This window comes from Natator depressus, chromosome 8 (genome assembly GCF_965152275.1).
Source record: "Natator depressus isolate rNatDep1 chromosome 8, rNatDep2.hap1, whole genome shotgun sequence".
In the NCBI taxonomy this organism is placed as follows: Eukaryota; Metazoa; Chordata; order Testudines; family Cheloniidae; genus Natator; species Natator depressus.
The window spans coordinates 70,004,941-70,024,080 of NC_134241.1; the positions used below are offsets into that span (position 1 = coordinate 70,004,941).

Below are 19,140 nucleotides of genomic sequence, written 5' to 3' on the forward strand. Positions count from 1 at the left end.
CAGTATCCTGTCTCTCAGTGTTCAGTACTGGGTGTTTCAGAGGAAGGTATAAGAACTTTGCAGTAGGTAAATGAGGAATAATCTGCCCCCTCACATGAGCTCTCATGCCAATCGCCAACTACTAGAAATCAAGATAAATCCTGAAGCATGAAGTTTAATCTCTCTTCCACAATAATGTTATTAATTATAACAGGATATTCTTGATATTCATATAAATGCCCAGTGAGTTCTGCAGTCTGCCTACACATTATGTGAAAATATTTTTTGTTTTTTGAATTTTCCACTTTGAATGTCTGCTTGTTCTTGTGTGTTTGAGACAGGGAGAACAGCTCCTGATTTATCTTCTCTATACCATTCATTATGTATGGACTCTTCTCTAGTCTCCTTTCTAAGGCTTTTTTAAAAAATCCAATCTTTTCCAATCAATCCTCATAGGAGAGTTCTTCCAGGTGCTTGGTCATTGTCCTTGCCCTTGTCTGCTGACCCCCCCTATAGTTCTTCAATATCCTTTTTGAGCTAGGATAACCAGTACTGTACACAGTGTTCCAGATGAGGCCCCACCATTTATTTACATAAAGGCTTTATAATATTACTCGTCGTATTTACTGCCCCATTCCTTATGCAACCTAACCTCTTGTTACCACGTTCATTCTTGAACTTCATGACCTGATACGATTATTGTGGGCCAAGATCATGGCAACAAGTGAGATTGTACATTCCCATATACTAACCAGGAAAACTTTTAATAATGCTTCTAAGTAAACATGTTGAAATTAAATCGCTTATATTATGCTCTTGCTTTTGTTTAAAATTAAAGGAACGCTAATCCTTCATTATTAAATGCAATGTTGAGATAGAGGAAACAGTATGGAAAGAGGTCAGTAAATTTTTATCCAGATTCTAGTTCAGATACTGCTGATTTATTATTTGAAAGCACAGTAATGTCTGTGACCATGTCTAATTTATTTTTTGAGTGTTTGTTTTGAAATGAAAATTGGAGGCCTTAATATTGAAGGAGGACATGTGCAAAAAGAACTAGCCATGAGGGGAGAATCACATGTAGGCATCAGAAAACTAACATGTATTTTAAAGGATTCCATGTCTCCAGGGTGATTCTATAGACCAACTGCAAGAAGTTGTAGGCGCGTAAGAGAGAATTCAGAGAAGAGTGACAAATGATCAGACAGCTGGAGGTTTTGACCTAGGAGGAAAAATAAAAAGAGCTAAACATGAATAGTTAGCTTAACTAAGTGAGTAAGCCTGCAAATACTTGAAGGAGGCAGCCTGCAAATACTTGAAGTGCCAGTGGAGAGGAATAAATAATGGAATAACTAGAAATATTTAAATGAACCCTAGAAGATAAAAATGAACTTCCTGTGAGTGAGATTTCAGATTGTGGAATCTTTTCCCGAGAGAAGTGATAAAAGCCCTATTGTGTGGAATTCTTAAGACAACCCTGTATTGGACTTTAAACAACTGAACAATAAGATGCACATTAATGGCCAAATGGTTACTTTGTTTGTACTTGTCTTACTGTGGTGACACATCTCAAAATAACTTTTTCCACCCCTTTTGACCATATTATATAGAATACCTGTTAAACCAAAGGCAGCTAATCAGACTTCCTTACCTCAGAACAGACCGTTCCATTTCAGATAGTACAAATTAGTGCAAAAGCACATCAGTAAGCTGTGATTGCTGATGTGTAGGGCTCCTCTGGTTTACAGTTTAAGTCCATTTTGTGTTACTGCAACCTCCTGTCATTAGATAATAAAACAGGATCTTATGAAACCTATAGAAAGAGGGTTACATCGCTCATATTCAACACAACTGAAGTTAAATTCCTTCCCAAAGAATTGTTGCAATTGCACTGAGGTATATTAAGGCTTCTGTAGCTCAAACTTTGAATATGTGTCAAGATCCTTCAGCTGTTGTAAATTGATATAGCTGTACTGAAGTTATGCTGATTTAAACTAGTGGGGGATCTGGCCTATCCTCTCGTCTGACACAAATGCCCTCTAACACAAATGCAGAACGCTGTAAATATATAACAAGAAAACTTTTTTTTAAAATAACTCCAAGGAAAAAGCTAACTGCAGAGTGTAAAAGTCTTTGCCAGGAAATGACGTGAATTTTGTGTGCCAAGTTTCTCAAAAATAGCATTCAGGCTATGTAAGTTTTAAGTTGGGCTCTTACCTTCTGTTCCATGACTCTGTAGAAATGAAATCAAGAGACTGCCTCACTCTGTCATGGTCATCACTGCCACATCATAAATTAATGTGGGTCAGAGACTGCATGGGAGGGAGATAATACTGATAGACTCCATCTGATGCAGTTCTGTTGGACTCCTTTTTTCAGATGCTTGCATGAATGATTGGCCAGTGTTTACCAAACCAAATAAATAAATAAATTTAAATCTGATAGCTTGAGTCATTTTTAGAAACCACTTTCCTCAGGGGAGCTAAAAGCTCCACACTAGCAGGGTATATTCTAGGAAATCATGTATTGATTTAAACATGCCAGCCCCACTCTCATATTGTTACTGTAAAAGATTTGCTAGTCACAGCAATATTAGTAAATATTTAACTTGATAGATCTGGAACTTGGGGCTGTGTAATGTATGTTGGTGTGGCTTTACTGGGGCAAATCTTTGTTCTGGACACTGCTTGGGTAAATTAGCAGTTGGGTGGACAGTCAGTGTAGCTCAATGCCACTGCTACAACTTCAGGGTCCCTCACATGCAGTATCTTCTGATCTTTCTCCACAGGGAAATGATGGGGGGGAATCTGTGTCTGTATACTGTGACATGGAAGGATTCATCCACAGCTTTGTAGTGTGCAACAGGAATGAACTCTGTGTGGGCTCTGTGTCCTGCTCCCTATGTAACAAGGCCTGATCTGTGTCTATAAGAAGGGATGTATGAGTTGGCCAACTGGCCCAAATCCTTCAGTGCTTACTCAGGTCAAATTTGTATTGACTTCACTGTTCCACCAAATGAAAGAAGTGTATTGAAATGGAATATAGCACCACTGTGACCACAAAATCTCCATGGAGAGTGGGAAATGACATTCCTAAGGAAAAAACAGTGATTGTGAATATTTCTCATTCAGAAGAGAAGATAAAAGGTTTTAAGGAAAAAAAAAACATTAGCAGTAGAAGGGTTGGGGTGTGTGTGAACACCATGGGGCTTCAGCCACCTTAAACTAGAACCAAATCTAAACTGGACTGAAATTGGGGAAAGTTATTCAAATTCCTTCATCTTTGCCTTTATTGGATACTGGCAATCTGCTGTTGTTGTCTAGAGTATTCCCCAAGAATGGTACCCTAAAAGGCACAACAACCTTGGGAATCTCAGACTAGTTAGAGCTTACAAGTCCTCTACAGTCTGAGGCATCTGTATCTGGGAAGCCACATAGGTACCAAATTTGAGAGGAGCAGGAAAAAGGCCAGTGCTGCTACAAGCTTCTGTTGGGGGCAGTGAAGCACACTCCATAGGAATGGTAGAGGGTCATGAGACAGGAGTCATTTAAAATCCTGGGTTTGGATAAACTTGAGGTAACTATCACAAGTACAGTACCTACAAATTGGAAGCTAAGTAAAGTCTCTCTTAAAAATCAGACCCACAGGGCAACAGAAAATAGATATTTATTCATTAATGAGTAGGAACAGAGCTAAATAATTACCACAGCATTTCCACTTCTTGAGAACACATCTGACCAGAAAACTGCCTGACTCTAGGCTCGCTCAGTGGGTGCAAAGGCACATATGTTTTCCTCAGATGTGAATAGGTCTGCCCATACTGACCCAAATTCTGAGGAGGCCTAATTCAATCTAAATGAGGCTAAGCTGCTGTAAGTCTCATGCAGCAGGTGTAAAATCTGAACCCCTGTGAGTCAGTGTGGAAAATGGCAGGCTTTATGGGTTACTTCTAGCAAAAAAGGTAAAACTTCACTTATCATGAGTTAGTATGAATGAGCTAAATACATTACCAATAATAGCGTAAAATGCAATGGGGAAAAACCCTCTAAAAACTAACTTCTATGACCAACTAACTTCTGAACAGCATCTAAAGCTTCTTTAGGAAAGCAGTACTATCACTTAAGGGACAGAATAATTTTTCCTAAAGGCCTCTTTCATGCCCCCTTCCTCAGGGAGAGGAATCAGTATGCATTATGGTTCATACCAGAATGCTTTGAGATCAATAATTTCATGGCAACCAGTGAATTTTGCAGTGTGGTGACTTTTACGACACCTCAATTTATAGCGAGTGAAGAATGAAAGGAAACGCTGCTGCAAGTTTTAAAGGAGACAAAGTATGGCTTTCCAGCTGGGTAATGCTTAGACAGCTCAAAATATGCCATCTATCTCTCTGTTGCAGTGAATGTATGGATCAAATGGCAAAGGATTTGGCCAAAAGAGTACACACAGCCCTCAGCATTCACACTGTATATCAATCTCTCGTCTAAATAGATCCTTTGGGAACAAGGCAAACATATATATACACACACAGGCCTGCTGAGAGAGAGAGAGAGATGAGAAATAAATATGAGTGTTTGGTGAAAACTGCTACTGCTAAAATTAGAGCTGAGGGTATTTGCAAAGGTGCTATCTCTAAACTGCCATAATAAGGCAGTTTTTCAGTTCTGTCCAAACTGACAGTCTTCATTTGTGATACAATACTGCAAAATTTAATGGTCAACTGGAATGTTGAGCTGTATTCCACTGGAATTGATGTTGTAATATCAGAGTGGCCAGTTGTGTGGTGATTTAGGGCCAAATTCCTCCAGCCTTACTTTGACTGAGAAGAGACTTGCTCTAAGAGTAGGCTTACTGATTTCAGTGGGAGTATCCCTAGAGCTAAGGCTTACTTAATGTAAGTAAGGCTGGCAGGATCTGGCCTTCAATTATTTTGATATCTGCCTACAGTTTGGAGACTAAGGTAAGAGAGACAACTCCTTTTCACTTCTAACCTAAATCAGGGTTTGGCCTCAGATTACCAGAGTTGAAGGTTAGTGGATTAATCCATTCTACCTACCCAGCCTCCCTTTAACTCCCAGTCCCATGGTAATCTAGTGATCACGTATTTGAGATAAGTAGGCCTTAATGACTTGGAAAATCAAACCTTCTGTTAGGTGCACTCTGTGTAGTTTAGAGAGAGAAAACTCCTGATGAAATTATACTTGCTACATAAATACAGCCCAAGCAGTTTGCCTTCAGAGAGAAGTTTTAAAACTATATTAAACACTGATTAATGAATAATATATAAAAACATGTTTATTTGTTAAATTTTTTTAACTACAAGTAAACGTATGCCCAACTGCTTTCAACACAATTCACATCTCTGTATCAGATAAGAAGCAATATTTATTTATTTTTTAGTATATTTGCTTTTAAAAAAGGATACATGTGAGTTAAGTCTTACCAAATGTCCTTAATTTGTCCAGCCATAGATGTTGATTTGACTTTGATAAAAGAGTAGTTACATTTTAAATAAATAATTAGGTCTAGTGTGAAGTTCCCCCTTGTGGGAGCTCTGTGGTAATGCAATGATTTACACAAAAATATGTGTGGGGGTGTATGCCAGCTACATAGGGAGGGTGGACTGAGTAAGTGACTGACTACTTGAGGAAGGAGTGAATGTTGTGAAATCAAGGGGGAAATAGGAATTGTGTGTCTCATGTTCTGCCTTTCTGGGATAACTGCTGAATAACTTGCATTAAATCAGCAAAAATGGGGTGACTAACAGTGCTTAAGCATCAGACATACAACGAGCAATACAGGCAAAACGAAAGAGCTGATAACTCTGCCAATTACATGGTACCTCAAGATTGCTGTAATCAGAGGAAAATCAAAGTCTAGGTCTAAAATTTAGTGCTTCAAATGCACCAAAACAATTACTTTAAGAGCAATTTGAAAGTCTCAAGTCTTTACAAGAATATCTGTTTAGACTTAATCTTGCAAAACAGGACTATCCACAATGACTCCAAGATCTTTCTTGAGTGGCAACAGCTAATTTAGACCCCATCACTTTGTGTGTACAGTTATGGTTATTTTTTCCAGTGTGCATTACTTTACATTTATCAGCATTGAATTTCATCTGCTATTTTGTTGCCCAATCTCTCAGTTTTGAGAGTTCCCTTTGTATCTCTTTGGAGACTGCTTTGGACTTAACTCTCTTGAGTAACTTTTTCATCATTCTGCAGATTTTGCCACCTTCCTGTTTACCCCCTTTTCCAGATCACTTATGAGTTTGTTGAACAGAACTGGTCCCAGTACAGATCACGGGAGGATCCTGCTATTTATTTCTCTGGTTTCTCAAAACTGACCATGTATTCCTGCCCTTTGTTTCCTGTCTTTTAACAGTTCCTGAGCCATGAGAGGACCTTTCCTCATATCCCCCGACTGTAAAATTTGCTTTTATAAGTTTGCTTAAAGTGTGCAGAAACGGCAGCCATTTTGTTCTCAGGATTGCTGCTGAATGTTCGAGGCAACACACATTCTCATGGTAACATTACTTTGGGCCTTTCCTGTTTTATTGACTCTGTAATTAAAATCAATTTAGTGCAAACAAAGGCGATTCAATCTTTGCATTTGGAAACAACCTACCACCCTGTGTACAGGACTTCCTTGCTGAGTTCTGTCCTGGCAAGGGAGTGGTAACAGTGCCTTGGCACATTGGCAATTGATGTACTTGGCACATGGTGTTGTATTTTATCCAACTTGCCAGATATGTGAGGCAGCAGCAAAGTATTTAATGCTAACATTTTCCAAGAATGTCTGCCACAAATGCCAATGAAGTCAATGCGGCGCTTTGAACTTCTGAAAATTGGGAAGCTTTATTTAGATGTTAGGCTGTAAATCTACATTTCAACTTTAAGTACCCAGGTTTGAAAACTTTGTCTGTAATAACTAAGAACTGGTCCAACTTCACTCATTAATTATCATATTTGACATAGTACTAGATCTTTTCTAAAATTATAGAAAATTGTATTTAATATATTTATTATAATACAGCACATTGTTTCATACTATAGATTATGTTGTTCAAATTTGAACCAACTTCATGTGTCTGTCCTGTTATACGGATCTCCTCCAATAAGTGGACAGTGTGATGAGAAACACAGTCAAATACCCAACTGAAACATGAGTGCTGCTTTGATTGAGTGTGTGGGATTTAGGTACCTATGTTATGTCATGTTTGATATCTATTTTTAAAGTATGTGTGGAGATAAGATTTCCAAATAAAAAACTCTTAATATCTGGTGGTTTCCCTAGGAGTACTGAAAACAGATGATTGTTGTGTGTTTGTGATTGTGCCTCATTTCTCTGTTGTTGACTTAAATGTTTGTGTTTCTAACACTGGGGTCAGGGGGAGGGATCAATCTAAGTTACGCAACTTCAGCTATGTGAATAACGTAGCTGAAGTCGATGTACTTAGATATACTTACCGTGGTGTCTTCACTGCGGTAAGTCGACGGCTGATGCTCTCCCGTCGATTCCGCCTGCGCCTCTCGCCGTGATGGAGTCGACGGGAGAGCGCTCAGCGGTCATTTATCGCGTCTAGACTGGACACGATAAATCGACCCCCTGCTGGATCAATCGCTGCCCATCAATCTAGCTAATGTAGACAAGCCCAAGTGGATGTATTTCTAACCCAGGCAGATTAAGGACTCAGACATTGGCATGCTGAGTATTCAGACCCTTAACCCAAGAAAATGATCTGATCTCACTTAGAAAGTGAGATGAGTGTCAGGCCCTCAGAGTAAGTGAAGGAAAGCTAGACTGCTATACACCTGTACCAAACCACAACTCCAGGCACCTACCATTGTGTGAATCAGGAGTTGATACTAAACCACCTGCTTTCAATTAATCTCCACTCTTAAAATAGATTTCTCTCTTAGATGATCTCTTCCCATTAAATATTCTCCAGGTTAAAGAACCCCACCTCCTTCCTGTAGTTCAATGAACCTAAGTTTATAGAGCTGGTTGGGGACTTTGTGATTGAATGTGTCTTTTTGTCAGAAAAAGCCAACTTGTTGAAACTGTTGCAACTGTCGCTCAGGTCAGCGATGGGATTCTCTCAGTGAGAGAACGTGAGCCTGTATACCAGCATAGCTAGTAGCCTGCTGGTTAGGGCACTCACCTGGGACATAGGAGACTGAGGTTCAAATTCCTGCTGTGCCCTATTCAGTTGTTCCTATAGAGTCACTCCTCTCTCTCTCGTCCAATTAATATTTCATTACATAAACAAAGTGGAACAGCTCCTACAGGAGAGACTGACTCACCCTGCAATAGCCCAGTTATCAGGGCACTCCCTTGGAATGTGGGAAGGTGACGCTCAAGTCCCTACTCCATATCAGGCCTAGCAGGGACTTGAACCTGGGGTCCCTACATTGCAGCTGGCTATTGTGGGGTCAGGGCAGGGTCTCTCTCTTTTGTCTTTCAAAAAACTCAGTCTCATTTTTATTCTGATGTCAAGGTTTTGAAATTTGGTTTTGTTCCACATTTTTCGCAACTGTGACCAGTTCTCCTTATAAGGCATGCCCTGACTCAGACTGTGAACATGAAACCCTGGTTAATCTGCTGCCCATAGAAATATTTTCTCTCTCATGCTCCGTACTAGAGTAGTTTGGGCATCTCCGCATAATGCAAGGATCTTACCAGTGCAGTCCTCTTAGCAGAGGAGAGACCTGTCCCTTCCAAATTGAGAGGCCCATTATTAAAGCACCAGCATTTCTTCACAGTTACATTGTTGTAACACTTCCAGCTGTGCCTTCCACTCTGTGGGGAAGGGTGGTGGGTTAGAGAACAGAGCTGAGTCCAAGCTGAATGTTGCCTAAAGGTGTGGGAGGATGTTCAGAGCTGGGGTTCTGCTTTGGCTTAATCTAGAGAAGATGAGTGAGCTGCTACTTCTGGATCTGAACTTTCTCAGGCTTCCGTGGAGATGTTCTGATCTGGAATTTGGCTGCAGGCCCAACTCTACTAGAAAGAGTAGAAGAGAGGAGAAAGAACTACAGGGAGATTTGCCAGCCAGTAGCAAGGAAATGACAGACAGGACCGCAGCTTTGCTGTACCACCTACATTCCTCTCTGTGCTGGCTTCAAGAACCCATTTCCCTATCCTCTCTTCCCTCTCTGCTACCTTGAGGGAGGCAGGGGGAGGTGGGTAATTCTCTTATGTCCCATTTTTGCACTCCTACCACTTTTGGGGAAGACTTTTACTCTGAGATTAAACTGAAAAAATAAATTGCAGTAATGATGAACTAATGCAGCCATAATGGAGTGCCCCTAAATGGCCTGGCATTTAATTCTGCAGCAGTGTAGCACAATGTTAGATTTTCATGAGATAAATAGAATAGTTGCCCTTTATAGAATTCTATTAAAAGGCAGAACCTGATGAAATTAGAACAGGAAGCAGATTGCGGCTATCTTGTGGAAGCATGGAGACCTAGATCAATGGCATGGGAAAGATTTTCAGCTATAAATTAGAGCCACAAAGTGCTAAACAAATTTGGGAAGCTGCCCACGTTCGTGGACTGAGCTGGTGATGCTTCTCCAGAGTTTTGCCCATAAAAGCTTGAATAGGTTTCTCTGTGAAATCCCCAGAGCACATGAAATTCAAATTGAATTTGGGATCAAATGGCTGTAAGCTCAATTAAACAGACAGACTTGGTGTCTGTAGGAGGATCTAGGTTAGTTTTAGGTGGTCTTTGGGCACTGATTTTTATTACAGTTCAGCATTAGTAACTCCATAGTTAAGACTGAAGCTAGCTTTCCATTATAAGTCTTGTTTTCAGCCCACTAGATATCTATAAAAAAAGACTGATCTTCTTTAAGTTGTGCTTCCTCCCATCCCAGGGTAGAGGGCTTTGGGAAGTGAGGTATGCATCAGAGTTCTCGTGTGATGGTGCTGTCTAGCCAGAGGTTCTGTTCATGCTTTGAAAAAATCACTCTAATGCTTCTGTGAGTTTTGATCCCTAGTGGAAGGTGCTTGGACAACTACTGGCCTAAAATCTGTCTGTATGAAGATTAATAGCCTGAATCCTTCTTCCTGAGTGAACAGCCCTGGTAGGGAGCACAGCCAGGGAGACTGCCTTGAGCTCTCCACCAATCTCCATTTGGAGGGGGGAGGACCCTGCAGCTAAGATCTGTAGTATCTGTTCTTATCTGTTTAATATCTGATACGTCTTCTATCTGAGGACTATATATTAAATGGATTTTTAGAACAGGGAGATGGAATAGGAGCTTGCTCCATCCATTCCACACATCGACCTGGTATTGTAGTACCTCCAGGAAAGGTGCACCAAAAAATCATAGTGCAGAACCCCTTCTTCAGTAATGATGGAGCAGGTTACTCTACCATTATCAGCTCCTATGCAGAGCTCATGGGAAGGAGAGGCCTCCATCCCACTAAGCACATGTGTATTTTCTGTTAACACACCCTCTGGGACCCATCCATCTCCCTGATCCCTGCAGGGTTTTTTACAGCACTGGGCTTGGAACAGCTTCTGCAGGCTGTGCAGCTCCAGGGAGTGGCACTGTTTTGCCCTTGTCCCATGTGATGGTATTTTTTTTTCTCCTTTATGCATTAAGCTGGCCTCTCTCTGCGTCCCATGAGGCTGGTATGGCACAGCTCACAGGATTAGGCCCAACATTCAACTTTAGGGCTTACATTTTCAAAAATTACTGGTGATTTGGGGTGGCTCAGTTTCTCAACTTGAAGAACCTTGGAAGGGACCCAGCTTTCAAAGAAGTGCTAGTCTCCACTTGCTGAGAATCCAAATCCTCCGAAGTTTGTCAAGTTAGATACCCAAACTTATCAGCCCCTTTTGAAAACTGAGGCCGGTGGGTACTAACTGACATGGCTTGAACCTCAAGAAAATATGCAGAAAGCACACTGATGCTGCACAGATCTCCAGGTAACATAGCCCACCACTAGACATCAGTCCTGAGACTGCTGGTGAAATTAATGATTTTCCATCCGTCAAACTTTCCTGACTTCTTCCTCAGGATGGTGAATAGCTTTTCAGATCCACCACTGGACCTCAGAAGCAGGAAAAAAACTTGAAAAAGATGTTGATGCAGCAATGTCTTACTGATTCATCTTTGAAATGACATGGAAACTTGAAGAATTTGGGATGAAACCAAAGAGTTTTAATGAAACCACCTTTTTATAATTGGATAAAGTAACAATGCAATAGGTGCTTCACAATTGTGCTTCATTAATGGCTCAAAACCACTGTGAAAGACATGTTAATCAAAATGTGTAACTCAAATGCATTCATTTCCAGATATCTGTTCTTGTGAACAAAAATAAAGAATCGATAATTGAGATCCATTAACTGTTAGGGTTATATTGGCTGAGCTAGCAGCCTCAGGTGTTGGCTGGCTTTCAGCATGGTCAGTTTTTTTTACTCTGTTATATAAATGAAATTAGGAAAACACAACGGTTCCTGGCAATACAGATTTCACTAATGTTAACATGCAAATGAAAAGCTTTGTTTCCTCCTGCAGCATCTTCACTTTGTCCCCACTTTGCCCCTGAAAAAAAGCAGTCAACTCTTTTGAGACTAAGCTGCGCAGATTGCTGCTTTGCTCCGCAGTAGTGCTACAATGTAAAAATTAGAGATTTCATTTGCATGTAGGGACACCTCCTTCCTTCTCTAGCAGAAACTCATTAATTTTAATACACACCAATGAAGCGGCAGAATGGGCTTTGAGGTATCTTTCTGAGCGTGGTGTGTTGCTTCTGCACCACTGAGCTCATTATTCTTTTATTACAAAAGTAAGGAGGAATACAGAGTTTACAGTCCCAGTGCTGTGTTCTGCAGATATCACAGGGCATCAGTGTACTCCCAAATCACTCAGAGCCTGCTTTAAAAATGAAATGAAGCGTTCTTTATTTTTTTCATCCCCATAAGTGAGGAAACATCTGGCCCGCCAGTTCCTATAGAGTCACATCTTCTCCTCACCCCTCCCACCAAAATATGGTTAAGGAAAATCTGGGGCCAGAGAAACTAGATATATGAGCAAGCATCAACTATACTAAACTAGTACCTATAATTCTGAGGTTTGTCCATATTTTTGATGCAAACACCTATTTTCAAAGGTTTACAACTAGAGCTGGGTGACATTTTTTGAACTAAACTTTTTTTGGTGGAAAAATACAGATTTGGTGACACCGAAACATTTCATAAAATTGTGTTAATTTTTGCTGACATAATTTGGTAAAAATAAAAAACCAAAAATTTTTTAAAGAGATTTCATTTTGATATTTTCAAAATGAAATGTTTCATTTTTAAAATTTTTGAAATGGCTTCATTTAGAAACGTCCCTTAATTTTTTAAAATTACATATTAAATGCTCAAAACCAAAATGAAACACTTTGTGGGTTGAACAAAACATTTCATTCAATCTGGAATGATTTTTTTCTTTAAAAATTGCCAACTAACTGAAAAATCCAACAGTTCTTGGTCTTATACCTCAGATACAAAACCATTCTGTAATGATCCCATTTTAGAAGCGAAAACTTTGTTTTCTAGTGAATTTAGTTATATAATTGTCAAGCATTTGCTTTCTTTGTATAGTATCTCTAAAACTGAGGCATTTTGGCTGTGGGATTTCTATTAACTTTAATGGGAACTGGGGAGTCCAACTCCTTTAGGCAGTTTTGAAAATCTCATTCTAAATCGCTGTGGACTAGAGGAAGGCAGCCATTTTGTATTCAGTTCAATGATCTTTTCAGAAAACGGATGGACATACACTGTGTGTTGTCTCATGGACATGGAGACATTTCTTCTTTTTGTTCTCTTCTTTATACTAATATCAAAGGTTATCTTTACAGAAAGTACTTGACTATTCTCTGTGTGTGCAAAATAACCATAACATAGAAATAACAAAACTGACACTGGCAAATGTTTTTAAAATGCAGGTGGTCACAGATTGCAAAATTCAGATCCAGATTTTGAACCCCTAAGTAGAGTTGGTAGGAACTTTTTCATCAAAACTGTTTGTCGGAAAAAGCTGTTTAATTGGAATTGAATATTTTATCATGAAATTATATTATTTCAATTAATAAAATAAATGGAAACACTTCATCTTGAAAAATTTCATTTTTTTTAACTTTCAAATTATTTTTACATAATTTGGCATATCAGCAGTAGTAGTGAGTAATAGCATCGTAATATGTACTATTACTGAAATAATATAATCAAAATAGTCTATATTTTAAAAACAATTAAAGGGAAGCTGCTATTTAGTATAGATTGAAATACCTCCTTTCTTTCTTGTTGAAAGTGTCTTCTGTATGTGTTGTAATGACAGTTTGACACTTTCAACAAGAAAATAAGCATCCACTATACTAACTGGAGAAGCAGTTGTTTTCAACCCAGGGATATTGAAAACAGCTGCTCCTCTAATTAGTACACTGAATACATATCTTATTTTCTAGATCAGTCACTAGCGTGACCAGTTCTAAGAATATACTGGATGTGGAAGGAGCACAGAGGGATCTGACATTTCATCTGTCACTGGAACTGAAAGGGATGTGTGAGGTACCATGTGTCTCTTGTACATGAACTCCCCATAACTCAAGTGGCCTTCTACAAAGTCTGCTCCCTTTCTCTATCTATTAAGAAGATGTAAATAATTCCCATAGAGTAGATGCATACAGAGATGGAGGGATCACGACAGGCTAACTATATGTGTGTACACATGCATGTGACCATAGTATAGTCACCCCTGGTCCCTCACAACCTCTCCCCCAGTTTGTGTAGACACCCCACAGTCAGGATGTTGGGTAGCACACAGCATACCTAGGGAAATTTGTTTCATTATGTAGCTGCAGAATACCGCTCCAGATCCAAGCTTTCATTTTAAAATGTTTCTGGTCTTTTTAGCCATGAAGAAAACACTGAAAATATTACCAGAGTGTAACTTGATGTAGCAATGTCTCCCCGAGGCTGCAGACAGCCTGAAACAATAGCTCGGAGTGCTCTGAGCTGCTGCCCTTCACGCAAAGGGATGTTAACTTGGAAGTGTAATAATTTAAATATCAATATGAGTCAAGGTTCCTCCCCCACTCTGAACTCTAGGGTACAGATGTGGGGACCTGCATGAAAAACCTTCTAAGCTTATCTTTACCAGCTTAGGTCAAAACTTCCCCAAGGTACAAAATATTCCACCCTTTGTCCTTGGATTGGCCGCTACCACCACCAAACAAATACTGGTTACTGGGGAAGAGCTGTTTGGACACGTCTTTCCCCCCAAAATACTTCCCAAAACCTTGCACCCCACTTTCTGGACAAGGTTTGGTAAAAAGCCTCACCAATTTGCCTAGGTGACTACAGACCCAGACCCTTGGATCCTAAGAAGAATGAACAATCCTCCCAGCACTTGCACCCCCCCTTTCCTGGGAAATGTTGGATAAAAAGCCTCACCAATTTGCATAGGTGACCACAGACCCAAACCCTTGGATCTGAGAACAATGAAAAAGCATTCAGTTTTCTTACAAGAAGACTTTTAATAAAAATAGAAGTAATTAGAAATAAGAAATCCCCCCTGTAAAATCAGGATGGTAGATACCTTACAGGGTAATTAGATTCAAAACATAGAGAACCCCTCTAGGCAAAATCTTAAGTTACAAAAAAGATACACAGATAGAAATAGTTATTCTATTCAGCACAATTCTTTTCTCAGCCATTTAAAGAAATCATAATCTAACACGTACCTAGCTAGATTACTTACTAAAAGTTCTAAGACTCCATTCCTGGTCTATCCCCGGCAAAGACAGAATATAGACCGACACACAGACCCTTTGTTTCTCTCCCTCATCCCAGCTTTTGAAAGTATCTTGTCTCCTCATTGGTCATTTTGGTCAGGTGCCAGCGAGGTTACCTTTAGCTTCTTAACCCTTTACAGGTGAGAGGAGATTTCCTCTGGCCAGGAGGGATTTTAAAGGGGTTTACCCTTCCCTTTATATTTATGACAATATGATTAACTATTTCATTGCTGATCATATTGGCAGAAACATTTAGGTTATTGCAGAGTGTCAAATCATTTCCCTAAGTGCTGAAAACCCCCTGCCCACCTTGAAAACGGAAAATGTAGGGACACTGTAATTTGAATTTAATATCCAAGTAAACAGCATGCTGATTATTGCACTGACTGTTCTAGTCATTGTCTTATTTCTAGTATTTAATTCAAATAAAGCTGTTGCAGAATTTCCAAGGCATTGGCTGCAGAAAATAGATCTAACTTACTATGGGCAGGACTACACTACAAACTTGCATTGTGCAGCCGTAGTGCATTTGGTGAAGATGGCTCTCCTGTCGGCTTAACTCCACCTCCATGAGAGGTGTGGCTCTCTCCATGAGAGGTGTAGCTATGCTGGCAGAAGAAGTTCTCCCACCGACATAGTGCTATCTACGGGGGGCGTTTAAGATTGTTATAACTATATTATTTGGGATGACACCCCAAGCGACGTAGTTATACCGAAGTAAGTGTGTAGTGTAGACCTGGCCTATATCCTGGTGGTAAGGGACATTTAAGCACCTCACTCAGGAAAAGAAGTGAGGGACAGCATGTCAGAATGTCTGCACTTTTGCAGTGAGTGCCACAGATAGTTATTCATGTTGATGGGTGCCAGCCTCTCCTATGCTGACAGATTTTGAGGTACATATCTGTGATACAAATATCAGTGTAAATGCTCCTGGGCTTCTTGGTCAAGGGCAAGGCTTTAAAGTCTTCTAAAATCACCTCAGGAAAAGTATTGCTATTTTCCAGCCCATGGAAAAAACTGATAGGGCTGTAAGTAATTGAAAACTAGAAAATTTAAGATTATACCAAGGGCCAGATGGTGGCAGCATAGAATGTGTTAGAAAGCTATGTAAATCTCCATGTTAAATAGCAAATAAAAGAACCAGGGGTTCAGCCCTCACCTCTGCTATGGGACAAGTTTGGACCCTCCCACCTCACCACCTGCTCCTGGAAGCTGCTCTTGTAGCAATCACTTGTGACCCTTGGGAGGAGAAAGGAAAGCGATGATTTTTTTCCTTACACATAAAGAGACCTTTAATGGCCTACACAATCTATTAGCTCAGAAGCAGCAACCACTGAAAAATCTTTCCTATGTGATGTCAATGGAAGCAGTTCTGCTGAAACCTTTATCGTTACTTCTACTATAAACTTGGTGGCCACAGGAGCAGAACCCGGAAGATGATACCAAATGTGATGGGGCTTACAAACCCCACACCGGTGCTAGCCCGTTAAGGAAAGAGCATAACGGAAGGAATAGCTGTTTTTTAGATAACTGTGTGCTTAAGAAGCTGAGCACTCCCTTTGATCATGTGACAGGGAGGAAGTGCCACTGTGGTTGCAATGCCACTGCTTGTGTCCTTTTACTTGAGCCCTAGGGGGTGCTGCTCACCTGGGGTGGATGCTGAAGGCAGATGGCTACTGTACTAGCACCAGTCTCTCTAGACCCACTAGATTCTATGCGCAAATACAGTTGGGAGGTAACACGGTTTCGTGCTGTGTTAACTCCTGTTAAGTCACCTTGCTACTGTACCCAAGCAGACACAGGGGACTTAACCAAGAGCAGTGGGGCTTTTGCCAGACCCATGCTGCTAGGGGCAGGGAATGTAGGCAGGGAGACCATCTGGATGGCCGGTTGTCAGCACAGGATTGCTCAGATCTGCTAATGAGGACACCCCCTTGCCTGTGGATTCCCAGGATCTATTGCATTTGTTTGGAAGCACCCCTGCAAACTCTGTGCTCCACCCCAAGACTTCCTTAAAGAGCATAATTCCCAAGGATCTCCATCTGATGAACATAATGGACTTTTTCTTCCTCTCAAGTCCTCTTCTGTAGTTTCTCTGTGGGAGCAGGTGATGTGATACACACACAGCAATATTCTACTCCTGCTTCTTAATTTTCAACTTCTGGATAAATTCTAAAAGTCAAGCTGATCCAATGATTGTATTTAATATCCATTTGCATAATTTCCCCCTATAAGCTCATGGTCATTTATCCTCAGACTATCCAGGAAATAATTTCTATTATACACTTAAACATTTAATATTTTCCTGCCAATGGAGACTGCTAAATTAACACTGTCTAGCTTAGCAAAATCCCCATCCTCCTTGCCATAATTAGAAACCACAGGAAAAAGAATAGTTTAGACAGCTGTAAACTTACAAAAACTAAAGCTACTGTGAATTGAAAGGAATATTTCAATGTGCCAACATAGTGGCTTCAGAGCAGTGGTGGTGGTGCAGGAGACCCAAGTTCAAGTGCCCCAGGGAATGTCAAATTATTCTAGCCATCATAATTCAAGCACATTGCTGTAGTGACAGACTCTTGCTACACAAGCTCCAGCTGCAACCCAGTCTCTGGAGCAGAAATGACATTTGCCTTGGATAAAGCAGTTTGCCTCAACTCTGTTCCTGGCCATCTACAAGGGGTATGTGGATGATGGAGAAAAATGGTGGTCTCCAAGAATTGGCAGTTGTTCAGAGACATTATTTAAGGGCACAAAAGCAAACTATCCTAATGTGTAGGAGAGAGAGAAAGTATGGTAGAGACCACTGTCGCTTAACTAGGAGATCAAGAACCTGAAACTCAAAAAAAAGTGTCATAAAAAGTGGAAACTAGGTGAAATTATGAAGGATGAAAATTTAAAAAGAAACAAAAATGTAGGGACAAAATTAGAAAGGCCTAGGCAAAAAATGAGATTAAATTATCTTGGGACATAAAATGTTTGCTTGTTACCCTTTACAAACACATTAGAAACAATAGAAAGACTAAGGACAAGAAGGCCCATTACTCAATAAGGCAGGAAAGACAATAACAGAAAATGCAGCAATGACTAAAGTGTTAAATGCCTTTTTTGTTTCAGTTTTCACCAACCAATTAGATGACAAACATAGTGACTGTCAGTGAAAATGGGGTAAGATCTGAGGCTAAAATAGAGCGAGAATAAGTAACGAATTACTTAGACAAGTTAGATGTCTTCAAGTCTGCAGGACCTGACAAAATACATCCTAGAATACTTAAGGAATTGGCTGACAAGCTCTCTGAGCCATTAGTGATGATCTTTGAGAACTCGTGGAGGATGGGAGAGATCCTAGAGGATTGGGAAAGGGCAAATGTAGTACCTATCTATAAATATGGGAATAAGGACAACGCAGGGTATTATAGACCTGTTATCTTATCTTCAGTGCCCTGAAAGATAATGGAGCAAATAATAAGATTGTAAGCACCTAGAAGATAAGGTGATATGTAACACTTGACTTGGACATGTCAAGAACAAATCATGTCAAATCAACCTAATCTTTCTTTGACAGGGTAACAAGCCTTGTGGATGGGAAGAAGAACTAGATGTGATATCTCTCTACTTTAGGGAGGCTTCTGATACTGTCTCATATGGCTTTCTCATAAGCAAACTAGGGAAACATAGCCTAGATGAACTTACTTAAGGTGGGAGCACAGCTGGTTGGAAAACCATACTCTGAGAGCAGTTTTCAATGGTTCACAGTCAAGCTGGAAGGGAGAATTGAGTGGGGTCTTGCAGGGATATGTAATGGATCCAGTTATATTCAATATCTTTATAAATGATTTGGATAATGGCATAGAGACAATTGCAGACAATACCAAGCGGGGAGAGGTTGAAAGTACTTTGGAGGATAGGGTTAAAATTCAGATTTTGACAGACTCAGGAGAGACTGCGGAGACTCATCAAGCCCTTGGATCACTACCCCTTCCTCCTTCTCCACGTGGGCACCAATGATACTGCCAAGAATGACCTTGAGCGGATCACTGCAGACTACGTGGCTCTGGGGAGAAGGATAAAGAAGTTTGAGGTGCAAGTGGTGTTTTCATCCATCCTCCCTGTGGAAGGAAAAGGCCTGGATAGAGACCGTCGAATCATGGAAGTCAACGAATGGCTACGCAGGTGGTGTCGGAGAGAAGGCTTTGGATTCTTTGACCGTGGGATGGTGTTCCAAGAAGGAGGAGTGCTAGACAGAGATGGGCTCTACCTAACGAAGAGAGGGAAGAGCATCTTCGCAAGCAGGCTGACTAACCTAGTGAGGAGGGTTTTAAACTAGGTTCACTGGGGAAGGAGACCAAAGCCCTGAGGTAA

The 19,140-nt window shown here is 40.4% G+C and overlaps 1 non-coding gene across 1 annotated transcript; it reads left to right on the top strand.

Annotated features, from left to right (window-relative positions):
- Positions 1-10,109: 10,109 nt before the first annotated feature.
- LOC141993050 (U2 spliceosomal RNA) lies at positions 10,110-10,308 on the top strand. Its single transcript, XR_012640745.1, has one exon. It is a non-coding gene; the product is annotated as a U2 spliceosomal RNA (small nuclear RNA).
- The last annotated feature ends 8,832 nt before the right edge of the window (positions 10,309-19,140 follow it).